This window comes from Mustela erminea, chromosome 14 (genome assembly GCF_009829155.1).
Source record: "Mustela erminea isolate mMusErm1 chromosome 14, mMusErm1.Pri, whole genome shotgun sequence".
Taxonomy (NCBI): domain Eukaryota; kingdom Metazoa; phylum Chordata; class Mammalia; order Carnivora; family Mustelidae; genus Mustela; species Mustela erminea.
Genome location: NC_045627.1, coordinates 14,830,419 through 14,856,153, shown reverse-complemented (window position 1 = coordinate 14,856,153; position 25,735 = coordinate 14,830,419). Strand labels below are relative to the sequence as shown.

At 47.0% G+C, this 25,735-nt stretch overlaps 1 long non-coding RNA gene across 4 annotated transcripts; it reads left to right on the top strand.

Annotated features, from left to right (window-relative positions):
• Positions 1-7,190: 7,190 nt before the first annotated feature.
• LOC116573480 lies at positions 7,191-22,368 on the top strand. Of its 4 annotated transcripts, XR_004278818.1 has the most exons (5): positions 7,191-7,612; positions 16,874-17,067; positions 19,266-19,396; positions 19,509-19,610; positions 21,606-22,368. It is a non-coding gene; the product is annotated as an uncharacterized LOC116573480 (long non-coding RNA). The 4 variants fall into 4 exon arrangements; XR_004278817.1 differs by having other exon boundaries at positions 19,266-19,610; XR_004278819.1 differs by lacking the exons at positions 19,266-19,396; positions 19,509-19,610 and having other exon boundaries at positions 21,606-22,367.
• Positions 22,369-25,735: the final 3,367 nt, after the last annotated feature.

Below are 25,735 nucleotides of genomic sequence, written 5' to 3'. Positions count from 1 at the left end.
GGACACATCTGCATTCCCACTTGAATCCACCCCACCTTTAGGGGCCCCTGGACACAACAGGGAGCCTGACATTCCCCTTAACCATGCCCTCAACTCGGGCCCCAGGGAAGCATGCTTCAGGGTCTCCTGACCTCTGCCATGACCCTAGGCCCTAACCCTAACAATTAGTTTAGTTTTGAGTCTTCTGTCCCAGAAGCCTGGCTCCCAAGCCCAAAGACCGAGCACACCTGAGCAAACCCAGAGAACTTTGCTTGCCACGCAGAAGGAAATTGTGCCACTTGGAACTCTGGAAAGGATTCAGAGCAAGAGAAATCTGTATGCCTAAATGAGGCCACTTCCAATGACCACAGCCTCAGGACACAAACTTGGAGTCTGACACTCCCCTGACCCAGGCCCTCAACTCCGCACCCCAGGAAGCCTCTGAGGCTTCACCTCACCCCCCCACATATCAGGCCTATAATTCATCTAGGCCCTTACCCTAACCTGAGGTTGGACTTTGAGGCCTCTGTACCCCAAAGCACAGATCCCAAACCCTACAGACGGGGGACACCTGAGCAAAGCCAGAGAACTCCACCGGCTACCCACAAGGAAAATTTGGAAAGGATTCAGAACAGGAGAAATCTTCATGCCAACCTGAGGCCACCTCCCCATATTTGGTGGCCCTGTGCACTCGAACCAGAAGTCTGCCCCTCACCCAGACCCAAGCCCTCAACTCAGCCCCCAGGAGTTTTCCTCAGTTCTGGCTGATCATATCTGCCATGACCCTAGGTCCTAACCTTAACCTTCGGTTGGACATTGAGGCTTCTGTCCCCAGAAGCCTGGCAGTCAGCTGTACACTTTGGGGATACCTGAGCAATACTACAGGACTCTGCCTGCCACCCACATAGAAACCATGCCATTTGGAAATCTGGAAAGGATTCAGAGCAGTTGAATGAACTGCTGAGACCAACCTGAGACCACCTCCATGTTCAGTGTCCCTCTGCACTCGAACCAGGAACTGGCCACTCTCCCTGACCCAAGTCCTCAACTCAGCCCCCAGGAAGTTCACCTCAGCTCTGGCTGATTGAATATGCTATGCCCCTAGGCCTTAACCCTAACCCTTGGTTGGACTGTGAGGCTTTGGTCCCCAGAGACCTGGAAGCCATATCTGAAAAATACCAGAGGACTCTGCCTGGCACCCAGAAAGAAACTGTGGCATTTGGACCCATGGAAAGGATTCAGAGCAGGAGAAATTTGCGGGCCCACCTGAACCCACCCCACCTTCAGAGGCCCCCATCTGATGAGAGAACAGAAGGCAGTCTGAGGACAATGCAGAAGCCGGCAGCCTTTAATAGCCCCCGTCTTGGGATATGTGACAGTCCTCAGGCATTCCTGCTACCCTAAAGGAAAAACAAATAGCTAACTGGTAGAGATCACAATTCTACCAGACCTGAGTCTCCCTCAGTGTACAAATGTCCTAATGATTTACAAGGAAGAATTCTTATCAATAGCTTAACTTCCAAAGACACATAACTCAGTTCTTGAAGCCCTAACACTATCTTTCCCTCCCTAAAATTGAGGGAGACTAAGGCAGAGGGAAATGTAAATAAAGTTAAATTTCTTCTAAACCTAAAGCTCATTGATAAGAATGTGTGACAGCAGGAATGTGCCATTCTTCCAGGAAGCTCCCAACTCTTTTACTGTTAATGTCTTACTAAAAGGAAAAACACCTTAACCTGACAATGACAGGGCCTCTGATATCTTACAGTCCTCTTTAGCATATGAAAGTTCTTTTGAAACTTCCCTTTTCCTTACCTCCCCAACATCACAGTCTATAATCAACCACCCCCACAACCCAAGTGCAAGAGCTCTTTCTGCCCATGGGTCTTGTTGTTTGAATAAAATCATTTTTTTAATTTATTTTCAGCATAACAGTATTCATTATTTTTGCACCACACCCAGTGCTCCATGCAATCCATGCTCTCTATAATACCCACCACCTGGTTCCCCCAACCTCCCACCCCCGACCCCTTCAAAACCCTCAGATTGTTTTTCAGAGTCCATAGTCTCTCATGGTTCACCTCCCCTTCCAATTTCCCTCAACTCCCTTCTCCTCTCCTTCTCCCCTTGTCCTCCATGCTATTTGTTATGCTCCACAAATAAGTGAAACCATATGATGATTGACTCTCTCTGCTTGGCTTATTTCACTCAGCATAATCTCTTCCAGTCCTGTCCATGTTGATACAAAAGTTGGTTATTCATTCTTTCTGAGGGAGGCATAATACTCCACAGTGTCTATGGACCACATCTTCTTCATCCATTCGTCCGTTGAAGGGCATCTTGGTTCTTTCCACAGTTTGGTGACTGTGGCCATTGCTACTATGAACACTGGGGTATGGATGGCCCTTCATTTCACTGCATCTATATCTTTGGGGTAAATACCCAGTAGTGCAATTGCAAGGTCATAGGGAAGCTCTATTTTTAATTTCTTAAGGAATCTCCACACTGTTTTCCAAAGTGTGTGCACCAGCTTGCATTCCCACCAAGAGTGTAAGAGTGTTCCCCTTTCTCCACATCCTCTCCAACACATGTTGTTTACTGTCTTGTTCATTTTGGCCCTTCTAACTGGTGTCAGGTGGTATCTCAATGTGGTTTTGATTTGAATAGCTCTGATCACTAGTGATGATGAACATTTTTTCATGTGTTTGTTAGCCATTTGTATGTCTTCATTGGAGAAATGTCTGTTCATGTCTTCTGCCCATTTTTTGACATGATTATCTGTTTTGTGTGTGTTGAGTTTGAGGAGTACCTTATAGATCCTGGATATCAGCCCTTTGTCTGTATTGTCATTTGCTAATATCTTCTCCCATTCTGTGGATTGCCTCTTTGTTCTGTTGACTATTTCCTTTACTGTACAGAAGATTTTGATCTTGGTGATGTCCCAAAAATTCATTTTTGCTTTTGCTTCCTTGAGAAGTATTTATTTAAATCACATGATGAATATTTTTACCACCTAGGTTTTTGTTAGAACAAATTTACAATATTCCTAAAGAATTATGGAATGTGTTTACTTGGAAAATAGGTAAAACAAGGTAAGATTATATTTCTGGAAAGGCTACAAGTGCTTTCCTCCTTGCAAACTTCCCATTTGGTTAGGTAGACTTATTTAAAATCCTTGAAGTGAGTCGCGGTGCAGATCCTCTTGGCAAACATAGAGACTGCTTTTTACTGAGTGTGTCATCCTACTACTTTGGCAATTTCACATTTGTTACCATAGCAAAATCTCAAATTACTTTTTGTTCTACCTAAATCGCAGTACATAAATTAAAAAAATATCATAGACTGTTTTTTTAAAAGATTTTATTTATTCACTTGACAGAGAGATCACAAGTAGGCAGAGAGGCAAGCAGAGAGAGAGGAAGGGAAGCAGGCTCTCCACTGTGCACAGAGCCAGATGCAGGGCTCAATCCCAGGACCCTGGGATCATGACCTGAGCCGAATGCAGAGACTTTAACCCACTGAGCCACCCAGGCGCCCCATCATAGACTGTTTTGCCTAAAACTTAGAGGTAACTTGAAGTAGTGACTTTCCGTTTAAAAGAAAATACATTTTACCAGTACTAAAATCCAATTTTCTTTAATCATCTCTCCCCAGTGCATTGTCTTTCTATTTCTAATGTATTTCCCACTTGTAACTATTGACGAACTTTTGCAGTTCATGACTGAAATTACTTTCAGGGACCACAACAATTTTAACTTTGTGTTTGCTTCATTTATTACTGAAAATAAATTTCATTAAACATTTAAAAATGTTCTTATATGATATCATAATCTACATGGAAAAGGTATAATCCTGAGGCCAAATGGTTTATTAACTAGATCGAAAAGTCAGGTAATAGAAATGGAAGAAATTCACTGAGGTTTATTCCTCTGGGTTATAAAATCATAAAAGCAGGTACATCTTGGTTACAGATTATTGTATAATTCCCTTCAGTTTGCAGAGGTCTTACTAAATTTAGCAGGTACTTTGTAACTTTTGTTCAGTGAGTGATTTAATTGGCAATCATTGGAAAGGCAAGTTAGAAAAGAGAGATAAGGGTTTGCAAGACCTGAAGATGTTGATTAAAAAATAAGCAAAATTGGGGGTCCCTGGGTGGTGATGTCTTGGTTTTGGCTGAGGTCATGATCTCAGGGTCATGAGATGGAGCCTTGTGTCAGGCTCCACACTCAGTGGGTGTCTGCTTAGGACTTTTTCTTCCTCTCCCTCTCTTTCTGCCCCCCCCACCTCTTTCTCTCTCTCCTTCTCTCAAATAAATAAATAAATCTTAAAAGAAAATAAGCACAACTGATTTGGTCTGAGAAATAAGGAGCTTAGAAATTGTCACTCCATCCCAACAACTAAAAAGCTGAATAAACTGAAAAATAAGCAATTCTCCTTAGATATTTCAGAGAGTGAGTTCATGGACAACCACTGCTTCTAAAACTGGAGAGACAGACAGGCAGATACAGAGAATTACAACTTTCCAGAGCAGAAACTTCCACAGAAACCAGTCCTGGGGTTGGGAAACCTGAGCTGTAATTAGTGAATTGCTTGGAGGGTTAGTGTGGATATGACTCTGATAAGAACTCTAAGTGGGGACAAGCCCCGCAAAATAAAAACAAATTCCAAGGGGACCCAGCCATAGGGGGCCTCTATACATTTGTGAGTTTTACCTCCAGGGGTTCTACCAGGTCCTCATAGTTAATAGTGGAGAAAAATTTCCTCATGCCTCTAGCAGGAGAAAGGGAAACATAACCATTTATCTATATAAGAACAACTCAAGATGCTGATGGAAAGTAACGATGAGCAAAAGAACGGGAGAAAGTCTCCTTATTCATACATAAAAAGATTCAATATGGTCAAGATGCAGGTTCTTCACAAATTGGTCTGTAGATTCAAGACAATCCCAGTCAAAATACCATCAAGTTAATTTATGGATATCAGCAAACTGATTCTAAATTTACTTGAAAGAAGAAGACCAACAATAGTCAACATCATATTAAAGGAGAGGAACAAAGTCCGAACACAGATAATACTCTTTGTATGAAAGGAAAGGCGTTCAGGAACCGGTAGTTGGGAAGATGAAATAGCCTGGAGATGACCTCTTTTCTCTTTCAAAGATAAGTTTATGGATATAAAAAATAATAGATAAATTAACAGAGATATCAGAATGAGACATCTTTGTTCCCGAGGGTGCAAAATATAAGGAGTCACTCACTTACAGAGTCACTCACTTACAGACTTACAGAATCTGTTTACAGAAAACGAAATCTGGACACAGATGGCCAGTTTTGTCATGACAAATTTGCAACCATTTGTCCAGCAAATCAATTTTTATTTTGTACTTATAGCTTTTCAGTTAAATTTCCAAACTCTGTTACAATTTCACTTTCCTCATTTACATTGTTTATTCATCCAAATGTGTTTATTGAGTTCCTACCTAATGTGTCATGGGTTAGGCGATTGATTATATATTGGTGAAGAAAACAAAAGCTGACTGCCCTTTTGGAGTTAATGATAAGTGAGAGATCAAGAGACATTTAACATGTACATAACTAAGTTAATAAGGACTCATTGTGGTAAGGACAATAAAAGAAACAAACATGATGCAGGATTATCTATTATTACTGGTTCATGTTAGAGAAAATAATGATCATCTCCAAGACCTAAGATATGGTGGGGAATCAACCATATAGAAAAACTTTGGGGATGCAGTGTGGTTGAGGAAAATTCCTGCCTGAAGTCCTAAAATATTTCTTTGAATGTTAAATATTAAAGTTAAAAATGAAATAAAAAATAGGAAGATATTTTTTCAAGCATATAGAATAAACAAACTACATTTGGTCATACCACAAAGATACTACTAATGAAGTTATTTCTTTCTTTCTAGTTTTGTCCCATGCCAGCTTTAGTAAAATTCATACTACTCCTTGACTACTCTTCTTCTGCTCTTGTCTTTCTTCTTTCTCTTCCTTCTCCTGCTCTTCCTTTTTATTCTTACATATTTAAGATTGATCTAATTTTAATTTCTTCTCATTTAAAGCTACTCTTGAAGGGGCATCTGGGTGGCTCAGTTGTTGAGTTTCAGCTCAGGTCATGATCTTTTCATTCCTGGGATCCAGCCCAGAATTGGGCTCTGTGCCCAGCAGGGAGTCTGCTTGAAAATTCTCTGCCTCTGCCCATCCCCCCTTTCTCTCTCTCTCTCTCTCTCTGTCTCTTTCTCTCTCTCTCTCTCTCTCTCACACACACACACACACACACACGCACACTTTTTCTTTCTAAAATAAACAAATCTTTAAAAAAATAAAGCTACTCTTGGATATTTTTCAAGTTTTTGTTGCTGTTGTGAATGAGGTCTGGTCTCTATGTTCCTTTTCATAATCTACGTAGTCTTGATGTTTCACTGTAGAGAAATTTTAAACATAGAAAAAATTCTAAGGAGTAAATAAAAATAACTCACAGTATGTTATCTGGTTAATATTTGCAGCATATTTCAGATTTATGTTTGTATTTATAAAATCAAGCATTTTTTGTTGGTCATATGTAATGATTACATTTTGTAACTATAATTTACTTATGCAAAAGAAATTATTGAGTTTTTCTATATGTAGCTTGCATATGCCATTATCCATTGTATCTAATTACTAACACTTTTAACCAAATGCTTTATCTTCATCTATTGAAATAATTGTTATTTTCATACTTCACCAATTGATGAATAAGAGTAGATTTATATATATATTTTTTGGAACAAGAATGCCCTGTGTTCCTGGAACAGAATTTATCTATTCATGGTATGTTACTTCTAGTTATTTTGTGTCAATTTACATACATACAATACAAAATTTACTACAATGGCGCATTTCATATGCCTTATATATCAAAATTCTTCCTCTACTTAAGAGAATATCCTCTGGTAGAAAATAATAATTCTTCCATTTTCATCACTTTCTTTCAAGGATTGTTATTTCTTTGACTTTTTCATATCTCACTCTGAAGTCCACTTACATGACATTTAAAACATAATTTTATCCTTTTAGCCATTTTAATAACAGAATTGTATAGAATTCACTATTATGAAGAGTGGTGTGATAGAAAATGTTTATCTGTTGATTGTTCAGAACAACAAAAAGTAGCCTTAATTTGTAACATTCGTTTGCTTCCATGGGGATGGGAGGAGCCCCAGGCAGCAGTGCAGCAACAGCGGGGGGCGGGCGTGGTGGGCGGGACCATCGTGCGCGCCAAGGGGGCAGGGCAGCAAAGCGCCCCAGAGGCCTGGGGCACAGGGCCGCATCCGATCGGTGGCAGCTAAGGAAAGGGGGGCAGGGTGAGGGGCACAGCAGGGTGTCAGGGTGCATGTGGGCTGTAGCAATGTGGAGGAAGCACTGGGAGGGGGGTGGATATTCAGGGCGGAAGTAGCGGTAACATGCCTGGCAGCGGGGAGGCAAAGGAGCAGGGGGGAGGGGGAAGCCGTCAGGCAGTAGTGGGGGGTTGGGGGCGGGACAAGCCAGGCATTAGCGGGTCGTCAATGTCAGGGCGTGGTGGGCTGGGCTGCATGAGCCTGAGGGGTTTGCAGCCAGGAGAGAACACTGAGGTAGGGGGACGGTATCACGGAGGAGGGAGCAGGGGTCACCAGAGGCGGGGAAGGGGGCAGGCAGTAGTCGTACAGGGAGGGGTGGGAGCTGCATGGCACCCGAGCGGAGCAGCCATGTGGCACCTCTGGGGGATGGGTAGAATCTAGGCAACAGAGTGGATGAGGGGATGGGAGCAGCCCCAGGCAGCAGTGCAGCAACGGCGGGGGGTGGGCGTGGTGGGCGGGACCATCATGTGCACCAAGGGGGCAGGGCAGAGAAGCGCCGCAGAGGCCTGAGGCACAGGGCCGCAGCGGAACTGCGGCAGCTGAGGTAAGCGGGGCAGGTTGAGGGGCACAGCAGGGTCGCAGGGCGCATGTGGCTGTAGCAATGTGGAGGAGGCGCAGGGAGGTGGTCGGATATTCAGGGCGGAAGTAGCGGTAACATGCATGGCAGCAGGGAGGCAACGGAGCAGGGGGGAGGGGAAGCCGTCAGGCAGTAGTGGGGGGGTTGGGGGCGGGACAAGCCGGGCATTAGTGTGGCGTCAATGTCAATGGGTGGTGGGCCGGGCTGCATGGGCCTGAGAGGTTTGCAACTGGGAGGCAATACTGAGGTAGGGGGACAGGATCACGGAGGAGGGAGCAGGGCTCACCAGAGGCGGGGAAGGGAACATACAGTAGTGGCACAGGGAGGGGTGGGAGCTGCGTGGCACCTGTGGGGGATGGTCGGAATCTAGGCGGCAGCAGAGGGGGTGAGGGGGTGAGGGTGTAAGGGGGTGGGAGCAGCCCCAGGCAGCGGGGCAGCAACAGTTAGGAGGGGGTGGTGGGCGGGCCCATCGTGCGCATCAAGGGGTGGGGAGGTGAAGCGCAGCAGAGGCCTGGGGCACAGGGCCGCAGTGGAGCGGCGGCAGCTGAGGTAAGGAAGACAGGGGTGTATGTGGGTGGTTGCAATGTGGTAGAAGCACGGTGAGGTGGTGAATAGGGCGCTAGTAGCACGGTAATGTGGCTGGCAGCGAGGAGACAATGGAGACAGGGGAGAGGGAAGCAGCTAGGCGGTGGTGGTGGGTGGAGGTCAGGGACCAGGCTGGCATCATCGGGAGGCCAGTGTTTTGGCGTGGTGGGCAGGGTAACAGGGCTGCAAGGGTGCCAGGAGGTGTCAGAGAGGTGAAAACGCTCACGTATGGGGGCGGGATCAGTGGGGGAGAGAGCTGGGGTCACCAGAGTCGGGGGAGGGGGCAACCAGTCAGTAGTGGTGCAGGGAGGGGTAGCGGCCGTGGGTCGGGAGCTGTGTGCCATCTGAGGGGGTCAGCAGTGTGGCACCTGGAGGGGGTAGGTGGATTAGAGGCGGCAGGGCAGCATAGGGAGGGTGGGAACAGCCCTGAGGCAGCAGCACAGAGACAGCTTGGCTGGCTTGCTGGCCCTGCTCATAGTGCATGCCAATGAGGTGGGGAAGCGAAGCACAGCAGAGGCCGGGGCACAGTACAGAGGCCGCTCAGCAGTGAGGTGGCCTGTGGGGGGGCACAGCAGGGTGGCAGGGGTGCATTTTTGGGGGCAGCAAGCTGGTAGCCACACGGGGGGTGGTGGATGTGCTGGGCAGACACACGCTTGGAAGCCAGGAGGCATCAGAGTGGGGGAAGGGGAATAGCTAGGCGGTAGTGTCCTTGGGGGTGGGCAGGACTAGCCGGGTATGAGTGGGGTCTCAGTGTCATGGTGTGGTGTGTCAGGCAGCAAAGCAAAGGGCCTGGCTTTGCTGGGCTTGGTGCATGTCTACAGGGTGGGACCACTGTTAGCAGCAGCAGCGTGGACCCAGAGTAGCAGTGGAGAGGCAATGGTGGTTGTAAGTGGGGGCGCTGTGGACGGTGGTGCAGCGTGGTGGGAGCGGCTCACGTTGTGGGGGCACCCTGGTGGTACCAGTGCGGGGAAGGTGGAGTAGGACTCATGGGGCGACAGCAGCACGGCAACAGGGGTAGGGAATCGGGAAGGCTCCGGAGTGGGGGACAGGGGTAGCATCTAGGTGGTAGCTGCAGGGAGGGGTGGGCAGGAATAGCAGGGGGGCAACGTGGCAGGTGGGGCAGTCATGCAAGTCAACAGGGCAGGGCTATGAAGACCAGCAGCTGCAGAACACAGGGAAGCAGCAGGACATAGGGTAAGAGTGGGACCCAGGGTGGCAGCAGATCAGAAGCAGGGTAGTGGTAAGGGGGCAGTGACGGCGAGGGGCAGGGGATTGGTAGTGGGGGTGTGGGGAGAGCAGATGGGGGTGGTATCAGCAATGTGGTGGGGCATCAGGACAGGAATGAGCATGGTGGTGGGCGGGGTGGGACAGCACGGCTGCACGGGTGCATGTGGGGTGGCAGGCGGTTGGTGGTGGCATGCAGAGAAGGGGGGACAGAACCATCTGGGAGGCAGCGGCACAGCAACTGCACAGGTAGGGCACGAAGGGCAGGGTACGGCCTTAGTGCCTGTCAATGGGGCTGGACAGTGAAGGTCAGCAGTGGCCTCGGGCACAGGGCAGCAGCTTAGCTGCAGCAGTGGTGATAAGGTGGACAGTATGAGGGGTGTGCTGCGGATGGCAGGGTCACGAGGCGGGGGCACCCAGGCAGTAGCTGCATTGGGAGAAGGCTGGGATGCGTCAAGCGGCAGCAGCAGGTCAACGGGGAGGGAATCTGGTGGCACTGGAGCAGGGGTTGGGGGCCGACAGGCGGGAGAAGTTCGGGGGTGTTTGGTGGGACCAGCAGGGCAAGAGCATCAGGTTAATAGCTGTGTGGGCAGGGCAGGGGCTCTGCACAGTCGCGGCAGCAAGGGGAGAGTATGCAGTGAAGAAATGGCGGGGGGAGGGCAGTGAGGCAGCAGTGATTAGAGGAAGGCAGTGACTTGAGGTGGCAGCAGATGGGGAGGCAAAGCAGGGAGGCGAAGCGGGGAGGGATTGGCCTGGATGTGGTTGGGAGGGACCAGTGGCACAGCAGCCACATGGCAATGGCACAGCATGGCTTGGGGGCTGGGTGGGGCAGTGGAGATGGGCAGGAGCAGGGTGACCATGGTAGCAGTGGTGGTGCTGTTGGAAACACAGGCACCAGGGAAGTAGAAGCACTGGAGTGTGGCGCAGCAGGGTGGCAGAGTCCTGTGGGGTGCACAAGGGAGTGGTAAGGGCACTGGGGGTGGCACAGCTGGGCATCAGTTGCAACAGGCAGGGCAGCAGGGCAGCTGTGGTGAGGGTTAGCCATTGTGGAACAAAGGGGCACTGCTGTGGAGTAGCAGGGTGGAGGGTGGCAGCGCTGGTGGCAGCAGCATGTCAGGAATGGGGGGGTGGAAGGGACAGCGGTGGGTGTGTGGGGTGCAGCAGGGTGGTAGTGGGGGATGGCACAGTGGGGTGGCAGTGGTACAGGGTGTGGGGACCAGCCAGGTGGCAGAAGCACAGGTCGGGGGGGCAGTGATTTGGTAGCAGCGCTATCAAATGCTTTTTCTACATCTGTTGAGATGGTCCTATGATGTTGATCCTTCGTTTTGTGAATGTGGCACATTTGTTTGATTTGTGGATGTTGAACCGCCATTGCATCCCTGAAATACATCTTACTGTATCATACCTCTTCCCGTATTGTAGAATTTGGTTTGCAGATATTTGGGTGAGCATTTTTATGTTTGTGTTCATCACAGATACTTGGGAGGTCTCGATAAGGGCCGTGCTGGCCTCATAAAATGAGGTGGGGAGCGTTCCTTCCTCTTGTTTTTCTGGCAGAGTTGGAGAAGGATTGGTATTCATTTTTTTCTGTGGATGATTCGTAGAATTCACCGGTGAAACCATGGGGTCCTGGACTTTTGCTTGTTGGAAGTTTTTGATTTCTTATTTAATCTCTTTACTGGTCATTAGTCTGTTCAGATGTCTTTTTCTTTAGGATTCAATCTTAGTAGGTTGTATGTTTCTGGAAATGTATCCTTTTCTTTTGGATTATCCAGCTTGTTGGGGTGTAATTGTTCATAGTACATTCTTAAGAGCCTTTGCATATCAATGGTTTCAGGGAACATCTCTCTCATTTCTGATGATGAGTCCTCTTTCTTTGAATCTGGCTGAGACTCTGTCAGCTTTGTTCTTTTCAAAGAACCAGCTCTTTGTTGATCTGTTATTCTTGTTGGTGTTTTTATTTTTAATATATATCTTTCTGTTGTCTTTTTAGTTTGTATTTCATTTATTTAAGTTCTGATGTGTTCCTTCTACTAACTTTGGACTTTATTTGCTCTTTTCTGTTTCCTTGAGGTATCAAGTTAGGTTGCTTATTTGAGATGTTTCTTGTTTCTTGAGTTAGGCCTGTATCACTATAAACTTCCTTCTTAGAACTCTTTTTCTTTTTTTTAAAGTTGGCTCTAAGGGCTGCTTGTGTGGCTTGGTCTGTTAGGTGTTGGCCTTTGGCTCAAGTCATGAATTTAGGGTCCTGGAATTGAGCCCTGCATGAGGTCCCTGGTCAGCATGGGGAGCCCCTTTCTCCCTCTTCTACTGCCTGCTGCTCCTTCCACTTTGCTCAGTCTGTCAGTTTTTCTCTCTCTCCAGCTCTGTGTCAAATAAATAAATGACATCTTTAAAAAAATAAAGTGAGCTCTATGCCCAGTGTGGGGTTGAAACTCAAAACCACAAGATCAGGAGTCACAGAGCTCCACCGACTAATCGACTAGACTAATCGACTAATCGGGTGCCCCATTTTAGAACCTGTTTTACTGCATTCTGTGAATTTTGTTTCATTGTATTATTTTTTCATTTACCTCAAAGTATTTCTGTGTTCCTATTTTGGTTTGTCCATGAACCCAATTGATTGTTCAGTAGCATGTTGTTTAGTCTCTGTGTTTATGAATTTCCAGTTTACTTCTTGTAATTGATTTCTAGTTCTATACCACTGTGGTTGGAAAAGATGATTGATTTGATTTCAGTCCTCATTTGGGAAAATTCTAGGCTTCTGGAATTTATTGACTTGTCTTGTGGCCTTACATATGACCTAAGGTGGAGAACGTTCTAGGGGCACTTGAGAGGAGTATATTCCTTTTGCTGCTTTTGGATGGAGAATTATGTGTATATCTGTCAAGTCCATCCAAGTAAGGGGTTGTCTGAGGCTGATGTTTCCTTTGTGATCTTCTGTCTGGATGGGGGATCATTGAGGGAAGTGTGAGGTATTAAAGTTCCCTATGGTATTGGTGCTGATTGCTTCTCTTAGGTTTGTTCATATATGCTCTACATATTTAGTTGCTCCATGCTGGGTGGGTAAATATTTATAAATGTTGCATCATTTTACTGCATTAATTCCATTATCAGTTGTAGTTCCCTTCATTGGCTCTTGTTACAGTGTTTGGATTTTTTCTTGTTCTACTCCATTGGAACTGAAAATAAGAAGATCATCTGTTAGTTCTGCAGCCATGAACAAAGGAGACCCCTGCTCTAAGTCTGGTTTTCTTTTTTTTTTTTCCTCTGTAAATAAACACAATAAATTCTTCTCCAATGACCATATCCTGACTCCCAATATGAGAATATGTATAAAAGTGCTTTATAAACTAAGAGATACTGCCCAATTATGAAAATGATTGCGCAACCACCAAATGTTCAGGATAAGATTTTTAAAGACATATGTATTTATTGTAGAGACAGAAAGAGAGTGCACAAGCATATGCTAGAGAAGGGAGGGTCAGAGGGAGAGAGGGTATCCTCCAGCAGCATCCCCGCTGAGTGTGGGGCCTGGTGCAGGGCTCTCTCCCAGGAGCTTGGGTTCTTGATTTGAGCCAAAATCAAGAGGCAGCTGCCTAACTGACTGTGCCACCCAGGTACCCCCAGAATAAGATTTTTTACAACATTTTTTGAGGGCTTACTCTCATAGGTACTATTCTAAGTGATTTCCATTTCACTCAATTCTAAAAACTATTTTTAAGTTTAAATAGAAGCTATTCTAAAAGCAAATATTCATAATATACTCCGAGGTGGGCAAATAGGCAGAAAAGAGGTTAAGTAGGGGCACTGGGGTGGTTCAGTCATTGAAGCTTCTGCCTTTGGCTCAGGACATAATCCCAGGTTCCTGAGATCGAACCCCAGGTCAGGCTCCCTGCTCAATGGGGAGTCATCTTCTCCCTCTGTCCCTCCCCCTGCTTATGTCTCCCCCTGTTTATGTCCCCCTGACTCTCAAATAAATAATTAAATTAAAAAGGTAAGTTATTTGCTCAGTGTCATGATAAATGTTAGAACTAGATATAGTCCTGAGTGTGTGACCCTGAAGAATGTGTTCTTTACTTTTTACATTTACCAAAAAATACGTAGCCCTCAAAATACCATAGATTAAATTAGTTTCCCCTTTCTCCATACATTGAGTATCGGAAGATGCTACAATTCCAGGACCCTGGCTGCCTGGGTCGGTGTAAGGTTCTACATATGATTTCTAGTATTTGTCTTTCTGTCTGGCCTGTATTACTTAGCACAATGCCTTCAAGGGCCGCCATGTTGTAAATCGAAAGATTTCATCCTTTTTTATGGCTGAGTAGAATTCCACTGTTTATGGACCACAGTTTCCTTATTCATTCATCCACTGATGGCATTTAGGTTGTTTCTTTATTTTCACTGTTGTTATTTTCCTGCAGTGTACACAGGGGTGAATATGCCTTTGTGAGTTAGTGTTTTCATTTCCTTCAGATAAATACTCAGAAGGGAAATTGCTGGCTCCTTTGGTTGTTCTGTTTCTCATTTTTTGGAGGAACTTCTGTGCTGTTTTCCATAGTGGCTGCACCCTTTTATACTCCTAGTAATGGTGCACTAGAGTTTTCCTCTACTCCACATCTTCACCAAAACTTGCTATTTCTTGTGTTTTTGGTAATGGCCCTTCTGACAGGTGTGAAGTGGTGCCTCATTCTGGTTTGATTTGCATTTCCCTGATGATTAATGATGTTGAGCATCTTTTCGTGTTCGTGTAGACCATCTGTATTTCTTCTTCAGGAAAATGTCTATTTGCATCTGCTGCTGTTACATTAGATTACTTGTGGAGTTTTTGGTGTTTTTGTGTGTTTTGTTTTGTTTTGCTGTTGAGTTGCATGAGTTCTTTATATTTTAAACATTAACCACTTACTTGATATATAATTTACAAATGTTTTACCTTAGGTTACCGTTTTATTTTGTTGATGGTTTCCTTTGTTGTTTGGATCTTTTATAGTTTGATGTAGGCCCACACTTTGCTTCTTTGTTTGTTTTTACTTTGGTATCAGCTTAAAAGCACCACTACCAAGACCTGTGTCAAGGACCTTTCCAAATCCTGTGTTTTCTGCTACAAGTTTTATAGTTCCAGGACTTATATTCAAGTATTTGACAAATTTTGAGGTAAATTTTGTGTATGGTGTACGAAAATGGTGCAGTTTTGTTCTTTTGCATGTGGCTCTCCAGTGTTCCCAGCACCATTGATGACAGAGACTGTTTTTTCCCCCTCGTTTATTCTTGGCTCTTTTGTCATAAAGGTCCCGGACCATAGATGTGTGTTTCACTTCTGGGCTCTCTCCTGTCTTCTGGTGATGTGTGTGTCTGTTTTTATGACAATGTTAGATTGTTTTGATTCTCAAGCTTTGTCATTAGTCTGAAAAGAGCAAGCACAATGCCTTTAGTGTGGTTCTTCTTTCTCTAGATTGCTCTGGTATTCAGAGTCTTTTGTGGCATCATACAAATTTTTAGATCCTTCTGTTCTCTTTCTGTGAAAAATGTCCTTGGAATTTTGATAGGAATTACAAAGTAGATGGTTTAGGGAAGTATGGACATTTTACCACTATTAATTCTTTTCACCCATGAATATGTGATATCTTTCAGTTTATGTGTGTTGCCTTCAGTTTCTTTCCTTACTGTCTTGTAGTTTTCAATTATACAAGATTTTACCTCTTGGTGAAGTGTATTCCTGGGTATTTTATTCTTTTTGATGCAACTTAAGGTGGGATGATCTTCCTAATTTATTTTCTGATGATTCGTTATTAGTGTATAGAAATGCAGTAGGTTTTGGGGTAGTCATATTGTATCCTGTCCCTTTACTGAATTTAGTCATAGTTTGAACAAGTTTTCATTGGCTTCTTTTAGGTTTTCCTTATATTCTGTATCATCTGCAAATAGTGACCATTTTACTTTTTTATTTCCAGTTTTGATGCCTTCTGATTATCTTCTTGCATAATTGTTCTGCCTTGGATTTTTAATATTGTGTTCAGTAAAAGTGGCAAGGAAAAAGTGACAGTGTTCCTAACTTCGGCGATCTTAGAGGAAATAGAAACAGCTAAAACTTTTCAGTATGGGATGTGACATAATCTGTGTGGTTGTCGCATAAGGTCTTTAAAAAAAAAGATTTTACTTATTTATTTGAGAGAGAGAGAGAGAGAGATCACTAGTAGGCAGAGAGGCAGAGAGGGGGAAGCAGGCTCCCTGCTGAGCAGAGAGCCCGATGCAGGGCTCGATCCCAGGACCCTGGGATAATGACCTGAGCTTAAGGCAGAGGCTTTAACCCACTGAGCCACCCAGGTGGCCCATATATGGCCTTTTTGGTGTTGAGGTATATTCCTGGTCTACGTGCTCTGTTGAGAATTTTGATTGCAAACGGATATTAAAGTTTGTCAAATGCTTCCCTGCTTCTCAAGATGATCACATCATTTTTATTCTTTATTTTGTTAATGTCCTATATCGCTTTGATCGATGTGCTCCTGTAAACCATCGTTGCATTCTTGCAAGATCCCACTTGATCATAGTATATGATCATCTCAGCATATTGGTGAACATGGGTTTTTAGTATTTTGTTGGACATTTTTACATCTATAGTTATCAGGGATATTGGACTATAAGATTCTTTTCTTGGGGTGTCCTCATTTATTTTTGTATCAGGGTAATGTTGGCCTCAGCAAGTGGGTTTAGAAGCTTTCTCTTCTGTTTTTTGGAAAAGCAGGCAAAGGACTGGTATGAATCCTTCCCTGAATGGTAGAATTTACCATGAAAGACATCTGGTTCTGGAACGTGGTTTTTTGGGAGGTTTTAAATGGCTGATATGATGAGTACTGGTGTTTTATGTAAGTATTGAATCACTAGAGATGAAACTGTTTCCATATCTTGGTGGTGGGAAGGATGAAGGGGAACAAGAGTCATGGGGGCCCAGCACTCAGAGGCTCCATCTGCAACTGCAGCTGTGCCATTCCTCTCAGATGCTGGCAGAGGATGAAGGACATGGTGGAAACACGGCAGAGTGGTGGTGGCGGGAAGTTGGGGTCCGAGCGGGGTGATGAGACTGATGCGTGGCCCTCCTGTCCCACCCATAGGGTATCAGATTGCCTACTGCCTGGCCAACAGCAACTCCAGCACGTTCACCACAGTGGAGATGGGTGCTATGGTGAGGAAATTCATGGCCACCGAGCTGGACCCAGAGTCAGCGTACATCTTCAGGCTGATGATCAAGATGAGGCAGGGCTGGGGGAGCCCCTAGAGGCCACCATCATCACCACTGAGAAGCGAGGTAAGGCCAGAGGCCCAGGTCCATTGTCCTGGTGATGTGGGAAGACAGCTGGTCCCAAGGATTCCTGGGGCAGGGCTTGCAGGGTAGTGCATCTACATAGCCTGATATTTACCAGATAGGCAGGAATGTCCCTGGAGAGGAGGTTGTGTAACTGGATCAGGGTGGCTCTGAGTCACCATGTTGGAGGGAGGCTCCCTGAAGCCAGGTGCTTTTTCTCTGATGTTCAAGACCACATGATCAGCTGAGGCAGGGGTTCCAAAACAGGTTTCCTACCAAGCAGTCCTAGGGAGATGTGTCTTCCTGGATGGCGCTTCTGTTCCAAGCCCTGGTGAGGTGCTTATTGTTCATTGTCTTGGTTTATCCTCAACCAAATTCTGGGGGACAAAGAGCTGTGAGATCCAGTTCTACAGAAGACATGGGGCACAGACAAATTCAGTCATTTGCCAGGGACACAGCTGTTGAGGCAGTGATGTGGACACCCTCCACAGACACTGGGCTCCCTGTTCCCACAGCAATCTGCTGTGGGTTCCCATCTCAGTGAGCCCCTGATATGCCATCCAGCCTCATTCCAGGATCTGCCTCAGGGGGTTCCCTTCCCAGGGGCACCCCAACTACTATAGGCCCTTTTTATGCCACCTGAACTTGGAGGGACCACAAGGGTTCCAGCTTAGGTCTGAGTCAGGACAGAGCAGGGGCAATCTGGAATGCAGAGCAGGCACTGGACCCCCACTCTAAGGCTGGCAAGAGCCTGCGTGGCTCTCAGGACAGCGTGGTACCTGCCAGTTTCTGTGCTACCACCAGCCCACATGCATAGTTCCCTTAGAGTTTTGGCTTCAGAATGTGTGGCTCATCCCTATTCTCTCAACATCCAGGGAGCAGGCTGTGCTTTGGCCCTGCTGAGGCCACAGGGTAGCACACGGGTGGTAGCTTGACTTGGCCTGTCCCAGGAGTGGTGTTGAGGGGAACATATGGCTCATTTACCACCTGTGCTCTTGAATGGAGAGCCCCATCCATGTCCCAGAGCTATCTCCCTGGACTTTGGAGCAAAATCAAAACAACAAAATGAAAGGATCCAGGATACATTTGGGCCCATTTACCTGCAGAGGTACTCTTGGTCTGTGGCTTGCACATCAATGTCAGAGCAGGGCTTTTACTGGAGCACAGGTAGACTGACAACCAGGCCTATCTGGAAATGTTGCCGCCCTGGGAGAAACACATTTGCTCACTACTCAAGCATTATTTGTGCTGTTATGCTGAATCCTTCTCTGACCCACCTGCGTACCATGAGAGGCTGAGTGAAATGCAGTGCCTGGAGTGTAGATTATGTTGGCTTCTCTATACATCTGTCCCTAGGGGTTATTCGGCTGGTGGGAAGGGGGTTAGGGAGCAGGTATTTGGGGCTGACATGCCTTGCTTCCGAAGAGCCCCCTGTGTTTGAGCAGGAAGGCGGGGGGCTGCAGTCTGATCTGGCACCTGGGCCCACGTTGGTTACCACGGTGGTTGGGTTGAGGGGAGCACAGGGCCTGCCAGCCAGAGTCTGTGGTTCCTCAACTGCCTGTTGACAGCCTGCACCCAGGTTCTTGGGGCACTGGAGCAGAGCCAGAGTCCCAGGGACCAGGAAGATGCTCATAGGAAAGGACTGGAGCCAGGGAGGGAGGGAGGCAGGCAGGCTCATGCAGCCACGGCAGCCAGCCAGGTCACTGGGGGGCTGAAGCCTGGCTCTGTGCTCTCTGCTGCATTGGAGAGTTGGCATGTCTCAGGGCAAAAAGCACACAGTGGGAAGTCTGCCATCACCACAACCCTGAAGTACATGGTGTGATGTGGCGTGCACTCAGGCACCTGGGTGCCATGGGTGTGTCTCCTCCTCCTCCTCCTCATTTGAAAGGAGTTTCAAATGTCTAGGTCAGCAACTGGGCGTTGGACAGAGAGCAGCTAACTAGAGTGTGGGAGTTCTTTCTGAGGTGGCTGGCAGGTGGAATGCTGCCCCGTGGCTGAGGTGGGCGGTGGGGGTAGAGACCAAAATAGCCTGCTAAGTGCTAAGGCTCAGGTTTTGTGCAAGGGGATTCTTGGAGGTGCCACAAAAGAAGAACCCCATCTGCATGTCTCTGCAGAAACTTGGTTGGGTGCAAGGACGGAGAAAAGGTGGGAAGGAGTATATTTGCTCTTTCCACCACTATCTGGGTTACCTTCTTCCAAAGAGATCCATTGAGGACATGGAACACAGAGGTTGAGCAACCTGGTGGACACCAGGAGAGGGTGTGCTGTGCAACCGGGGGAGAAGGGGCTAGACCTGCCTGACCATGGTGGATGCAAAGGGGGCACTGAACAGGTTTGTGGGCCTTGGGCAAGGTGGTGAGCTGCAGGGCTTCACCATTATCCAGGAAGCCTCCGTAAACGCTGTTGCAAATCCTTTACAACCTCTCTGATTTTCTCCTTGGGAGAAAATTCTAGAAGCAGAAACCTTAGCTCAGAAGACATGAGCGTATTTGGCTTGGAGATATGGAAACTCATGGACACGCCATGCCCTGGCAACGAGGATGCAGGTCTTGTGGCCTCTCTGCTTCCATGTTGATGTCTTGCCTTCTATGTTAGGTGAAAATATATTTCATTAAGTGTGTGTCCACAGGCCTTTTATCCCTACTTTTCCATTAAATGCCTGTGACTATACACGGTGATGTGTCTTGTGGGGTCTTAGTGTCTGATCGTGAAAATTCTCAAACTCAACTGGGTACGGGTTTGCAGAACTCATGGAAAAGCTGCATTCAAGCCAATCAAGAATTAGTAAAGGGGAACTGAGTGAGTTGAGGAACATGAGCCTACCTTTGTGACTCTTGTTTGAAATGTTGCTGGTTCTTTAGTATTTCTTCTTCCAGATTTAGGGAAACTGTATCTGAAAATATCCATGATCTACAGAAATGTGATGAAGTATTTCTGCGTGAACAAATGGGAAAATTTAACTTCTCTCCCTTCCTGAACCCTCCATCATTCAGAAACTCTCAGGGATAATTCTTTCTTCCAAGGTACTTAGGATTATTAGCACAAGTTCAGCACAAGCACCTTTTTCCTGTAACAGGACACCGCTAGAAACATTGGTTATTTTACCAAGGGATTGAGTGAAATGTCCAATTTGACAGTAATGTGTATAGACTCAGATAATGACCAGACAATTTTCAGGAATTAAGGGTGACTTTGTGGAGCCCCTTGGCAATAGCGGCTTCACACCTCGATGACACAGTGCTCAGGAGCCTTGCCAGATGAGTAGGGAATGTTACCTGTTGGCAGGTATAGGAACCTCAGGATATTTGGGGGACCTCAAGAAGAGGAATCCACCCAAGTCGACAGGTATTGCAGTCAAGTCTGATGGGAGTATTGCGCTTGGCTTTGGCCTGGACACACTACTGAAAGTTCACTCTAGAGATTCCTCATGAGAAGTTCCAGCACAGCAGGGTTTCAAAATCTGTATGGAACAGTCTGTCACTATGCCTGCCAGGCTTAGAATAGATGCTAAGAAACCAAGTGTGCTTGCGGCTGCCTCCTTGCATCTAAGAAACCGTCCCAAATCTGTTGAACTGAAAGCCATCACCCATGTGGACTGGCACTCGCTGCCACCACCGCCAGGCATTTATGTGCCTCACAATGGGTCCCATGAAGCTCTGAATCTGTTTAGTTGATAATCAGTTTTGGGGACCTCTTTGTAGGGTGGCAGTGTTTTCAGATTGGGAAAATCCTATCGGAACTATACCCAAAATCATCCCAGAATCCTCTAGAAGCTGGTTGTTGGAGGGCTTGCCCTTTAGGTCAGTAGCATAGTCTCTGGTTAGGAGTGAAGCAACTTCGATCTCCAAGGTATAGGTTACATTCATATTGGGTGGTGATTAGTTGTTGGTTTCTTATTTCTTTTTTTGAGTTCCAGGGTCCATGACAGGCATGTCTTAGAAAGGAAGACCAGAGGCTCATTTTAGCCAAATAGAGTTTTGAGGAAAGAAAGGAAGCAAGACTAACAGAGTCACTCACATAGAGTAGAAAAGACATTGAGGAGGTAGAGTATATGCATATCTCCAATGGGAGTTCCATGTCATTGAAGTTACAGGGTAGAGGAATGAGAATGCATGTCAAAGGTGAATGAAGATTCAAGGAGAAGTAAGCAACCCTAGGACGGTCATGCAAAATGCAGTTGAAATAGGGTTTATGCAGATCTTCTGTTCGGTTTATGGGAGCAGCAGAAACTTTATTTAGACTCCTGTCACTAGTTGCACATGATGATTGACCTCTGGGCCATTTCCTGGCCCACATCCTCCTGCTTGGGTCTGGCAAAGATATCATGGAACTCCCGGTAGCCAGCTGACTGTGCATGTATCATTTGAAGGTCTGCCAGCAGCAATGCTAAATCTTTAAATTTCGGGATTCTGTGGTTTTGGCCTCTTTGAGTTTGTGCTCTCTGCTGGAAGGGAGGGGCATGCTTTCAGTTTTGTGTGACATTGTGTCTTCCCAAGTGCAGTTCCTGAGACCTCAACTAAAAGCTCCCCCTGTTTCTACAGGTGGTGCTTCAAACCTCAGGTGACTGGACCTCATTGGCAGCATCCAACGCATCTGGCATCTGTCTCTTCAGTGCAGATTCAAGTGCAAAATATACAGGAATGTGACCTCTGTCATCTCCCTGGTGGATGTATATCACAGTTGTAAGTTGTCATGGTTCTGAACCTCCTGCCAGGGTTGAGGTTTAGGCCTTGACTGGGGTATCTTTTTTGCCGGCTTCTGTCTTTCTTCTGGAGGGAAAAATACCCCTTGTCAATTAACTTGGAGAAGTACCCTGAACCAGAATGTTTAGAGTTGGCTGCTTGTGGAAGATGACTTAGTAGCACATGTGGAGAAGGTTCTGCAAGTCCCTGCCCCACAAAATACTTCTGAACTCCAGGTTGCCTCTGGTAGCAGAATCCTGAGTTATTGCAACCTGACCTTGAATAGACATTCTCTCGACGATCAACTATCTGCCCACACTTGCTTCATTGGGCCATACATCTAGAGCAAAGAATCCCGGGCATCTTTACAAATGGATGTCTGAGTGGACTTCTGCACACGTTGTCTCTCTCTCTCTCTCTCTCTCTCTACCTCTATCTCTATCTCTATGTTTCTTTTTGTGGGCGGAGTGGGAGTTGCAGAGGATGAGAGAGACACTTCAGCAGGCTCCACATGCCTTCCATAGCCTGACACGGGCTCAATCCCATAACCCTGACGTCATTACCTGAGCCAAAGCCAAAAGTTGGTCCCTTAACTGAAAGAACCTGGGCAGTCCTGGATAGTCATTGTGTTTATGGAAGGGACCGTAAGAACCCCCTTCTGTTCTAAAATCTACCGAATCGGGGAGTATTTCCATGTCTGCCGTGGTCATACACCCTCTCAGGCCCAGAGATACATAGCTGTTCTTGGTGGTGGAGAAAAGCCCTTGGCTCCCATGTTCTCATAGTCGGGAAGGAAGCCCTCACTGCCTGATGCTGAACTGTCGAGGTTTTCCTGCCCTGATCCCAACAGGTCTTCCAAAGAGCTTCTTTGTAAAAGATGAAATTAATTTGACATCCCCCGGGTGGCACAGTTGGGTAAGCATCTGCCCTTAGCTGAGGTAGGATCCCTGAATGCTGGATATCAAGCCTTGTATTGGGCACCCTTCTCCTTTTTCCTCTCTGCCCGACCCCGACTGTTTTGCACCCTCTCTAGCTCTGTCGTTCTACAATAAGTGAAGTAAATAGAAATATTTCTAACCATGTAATTAATTTGTAAATCCTTTGTACTTTGTAAGGACAATATTAGTAGAATTAAGGACACATGAGAGGTAGATCACAAACCATGTGTTTGTTGAATCTTGTGGCCATTCATCCTTGCACGATATACATACATCGATAGGTTAAGGTTTTCTTGAACATACATCGAGGGTGCACTTGAGATGGCTTTGCTGGCAGGAGGTGATTTTATTAAAGCACAGGGATACGACCCTTGGGTAGAAAGGGCTGCTTGCTGGGGTCGTGACAGGAGGCTGACTCTCTGGGATGGCATTGGGGGAGGTTAGGCAAAAGGGAAGTTTTGCAAGAACTGGCAGGAGGACAGAGGACACCCAGGACATGGGAGGCTTTGCTATTGTGAAGGGAAGGTGGTTTTTCCTGCTAGGAAGGCATGAATTGAAAGATGGTGGGGAGCTTCCTGGAGTAATGTTACCTTCCTCCTCTCATAGGTCCATCCCAGGGACTGCAGGTTTGAAAAGAAACTCTGTCCTATGGACATTTCCTTTGGCCTCAGCCTCCCTCAGTGTCATGGAGGGGAGGGAGATGTCAGGGCTTCAGGAAACAGAGATCAGGGCTTCAAGAAATGGAGATCTGGGCCTCTGGCAGGTCGCTAGCCTCTCATTAAACGAGCCTCTTCCTACAGAATCATGAGGACTTTTACAAAATGAGGGAGACTCCGGTCTTGCTGGGTTTTGATCTCCATCTGGGGAGAATTTGTTTTTTCCTTTCCTCACCTTCAGGGCAGTCAGAGCACCTGAGGGATGTCCCCCGTATCACAGGTTGGGGGGCGGTGTGGCGTGCCAGCTCCTGCTTGGTGCTCAGCTAGCCTTCTCCTCCCTCCTCGTGTGCCCCTGACCAGTGCAGAGCGTTGCACAGTTAAGGTTGTTGAAGGAGGACAGTCTCATCTTCTGTAACTTCTTGCTGCTGAATAGGGGCGTAGAGCTGTCCCTCTGTGTGGGTCGTTGTTTGTCAGGTGGGGGAGATCCTGCTGGGGGAGGCCTCTGCTTTCAGAGTTGTAAAAGGAAGAGGCCACTGAGTGCAGGGGAGAACTTGTGACTGGATCTTCCTGAGCGGAAAGGACCATCTGTCCTCTGGAAGTTACTGCAGTGAAGGATTCCTGGAACCACCTGCAGAGACAGGGCAGGGGGTGGGAAACAACACAACGGGGTTAGAAGAAGGAAGAGACGGAGAATCCCCATGAATAGTCCTCTGATAGTGGGTGAGAACCCTCCCCCAGGCCAGGAGTTGAGCCAGTCCTTAAGGAGAGGAATCCTTGGAAGTGGGGATTTGAGCAGTGGTGTCTGGTAGGAACCCAGAGTTCTCTTTGAGATCATGGGGAATGTATGCACAGCATTGTGTCTTTCGATGGGCACAGGCTCCACCATGTGCAGCAGTTACCATCTCTGAAGCCTTTGTGTTCTGTAGAACTGCTTTATGCGTTGGGATCATTCCCATATTTCACCAAGATATCCTGTTTGGGGTGACACGGTGGGCCTTGACTGTGTACTCAGTAAGGACTTCCCCATGCCCCACGACATCCTCCATTCCCAAGGAGGGGAAACGATGGATGCTAGGTGGCCACGTCAGTGGAACAGAGCACCTGTGCACCGTTGCTTAAAATGGGGAAGGTCAGCTGGGTCGGTGATTGTTTTCATGATGTGCCCACGCATTTGGCCCAGGCCAAATGTCTGGTGGCCTATGGAGCTTGGGGAAGCCATGGGTCCAGGTTAGTGCTTCATGGCCATTGCGTCCCAGCTAGGGTCCCTTATCGAATCCCGAGTCTCCTTGAACCGCAGTCAGGCTTTCAAGGGCTCCTTGGGTTGGGAGGGCCATTCTGTGAATGTGCAAGCATTTCAGGCCCATATCGGGTTGGCGGGTTCTGGCTTGGGAAGAAGAGACTTTTCTGTCAATTGCTTCAGGGGGGACGAGGATGAGGAAGCCTGTCGGAGTCCGGATAAATGCTTGTATGATTTGTTGCCAATGAGAACCAACAGGTGGGCACTAGGATCTCTGCTTTGGGGGCAGACATGTTTGCTGACAGGCTTTGGCCTCAGCAGTCCGAGTTTGACTGATGACAGCACTCCTGGTTCTTCTTACCGCCTTTCCCTGAAACTGTTGCCATTGCTAAAGCACCTGTCCTCCGCATTTTCGTAGGGCCATCTGCAGTGTGGTGGACTTCAGAGCCTTTCCAGAGTTAGGAGCCATGGGCGTAGAGCAGTCGGGTCCAGGCCTAAGGATCGCTGGGTTTCCAGTTGGGCTGGTTTCGGGTGTTAGTTCAGGCATATCTGGAAGTGTAAGGTGGTACTTGGTAATATCATGGGCCTGCTGTCATGGTTTGGTGGCCTTTGTTCTCTGGGACACTCTGGAGCTGATCCAAGTCCTTAAGAGTCAGGAGCTGTCCCTGCATGAATTGGGAGGTTCCTTTTCCCATGAGGGCAGTTGGATGCTTAGCTAAAGCCTTTGTTTTGCCAGTGTACCTGAATAGGGGTGGCTTCTTGGATCAGTAGGACTGGGAGGGAAGAAACAATTGCAAGAAGCCCTTTTGACTGGAGGTCCTGCCGGAAGATCCTCGTTAGTAGGAGTCGCTGGTGAGTGGGAGAAAACTTGTCTGAGAGATAAGGGCACCCCAAGTGCACCCTCCACTCCAGGTAGAGACCGAGGTCCTTCATTGTCCCCATAAGTCTCCAGAGAACCATGTGGAGTAGTGTGTGTTCTCTGGCATGTGGGAAAGAGTTCCTCATCCCAGCCCCATCCAGCTGGTCAAGGTGCTAGTTGAGTTCCACAGTCGTGGAGGAATCAATCGCATGGTCCAGTTGCTGAATGAACCCTGAGCCCTTGGGTTCCCGTTGTTATGCCTGCATAATAAGGAGCAAGGGGACTGCCCACCCATGCGC